Source organism: Lupinus angustifolius, chromosome LG07 (genome assembly GCF_001865875.1).
Source record: "Lupinus angustifolius cultivar Tanjil chromosome LG07, LupAngTanjil_v1.0, whole genome shotgun sequence".
Taxonomy (NCBI): Eukaryota; Viridiplantae; Streptophyta; class Magnoliopsida; order Fabales; family Fabaceae; genus Lupinus; species Lupinus angustifolius.
Genome location: NC_032015.1, coordinates 4,986,614 through 4,988,064, shown reverse-complemented (window position 1 = coordinate 4,988,064; position 1,451 = coordinate 4,986,614).

The following is a 1,451-nucleotide window of genomic DNA, read 5'->3' as shown; positions in this document are numbered from 1 at the left end:
CAACAAAATATTTTCATAAGTTCAAGAACATCACCATTTTCGGTTTTGAGGAGAAAATGAGTTATAAAGCGTTTTAGAAAATTTCAACGGTTGAATATGTTCTTGACATACTCATGAACAACATACTTAAATCTCATCAACATCCATTGGTTGAATGTTGAGAGATCAAAGATTGAAGATGGAAGAAACAAGGAGAAAAATGAGAGAAAAATGAAGAGGGTATTTTTATTTTCTCTTGAAATTTTTGCAAATGAGAGAGTGTGAGAGTGAAGTGTGAAGTGTGGAGTGTTTAATGAGAGAAGGAAATCAGATTTCCCCCTAGGCAATGATGAAAAATCTCCTAGGGTGGCTAATGATGATTTCATGAGATATGGGTGAAAGTGATGTGAGATTTGCTTTATGAAAGTCAAATTTCACATCCCAATGCAAAATGACCACTTTGTGGACACGAGCGTAAACATGCCCGATTATTATCGGCCAATACTCGATCGGGTATTATAAATCGTCTGATCCTAATATCCGATTAGAATTTCGGATTTCGGCATTCCGAGTGAAAAATATTTAGAAAATAGGTATGGACCAGCTCGGGGTCTATCTTGACTCGAAATGTGATTACGAAGCCAATGGCGTAATTGGAATTCGATTCCGAGTTACGGAACTCAAAAACCACTTTTTGAGCCGTACTGAGTGGATTTCGGCCCCGACAGTGGTTCAGAACCGACTGTCTCCGAAAATTATCAAAATTTACCAAAAAATAGGAAATAAAATTACAAGATTAAAACTCAACTAGAGTTTCGTCTAATTCTTTACCTAAAATTCTCAGAAATTCCTTTTCGAATATATAATTAATAAAAATATTAATAAAATCTTATAAATCAAAATCGTAAAATTCGCGGTGTTACAAAGATAAATCCAAATAATATACAAATCAATACGTTTTTATTATTTTTCATTCATTATAAGATGCATCAATAATTTTAAGGATATATTGTTTAAATCACTCTTATATTATGTTGCAATGAACAAAAATTGTAAAAATGTATTGACTTATATAGTATTTATACATGTTTCCACAATATATCATATTTTTGTTTAACTTAATAATATTCATCACTAATTTTTATTTAAAAAATACATTTATTTATCACAAATGGATAGTGAGTGTAATGTATATTTAAAAATTATGGTTTTTTTGTAGGTGTAAAAAATTGAGAAGTGATGTATATAATTTTTTTAAAACTCAATGATGTTAGTATAATTTATTCTTATATTAATAACTAAAATAAAAACATAGACATTAATAAGTTCGTAAAGTCATAATTCGAGATGAAGAACCTTGTTGGGAAAGCAAATCTTGGTATCCTAAAAATTTCTCAACTTAAAATAACTATCCTATGTGAAGAAAACGAAAGCACTCATAATTATCGTATGTGTCTCCTATTTAATTTGTT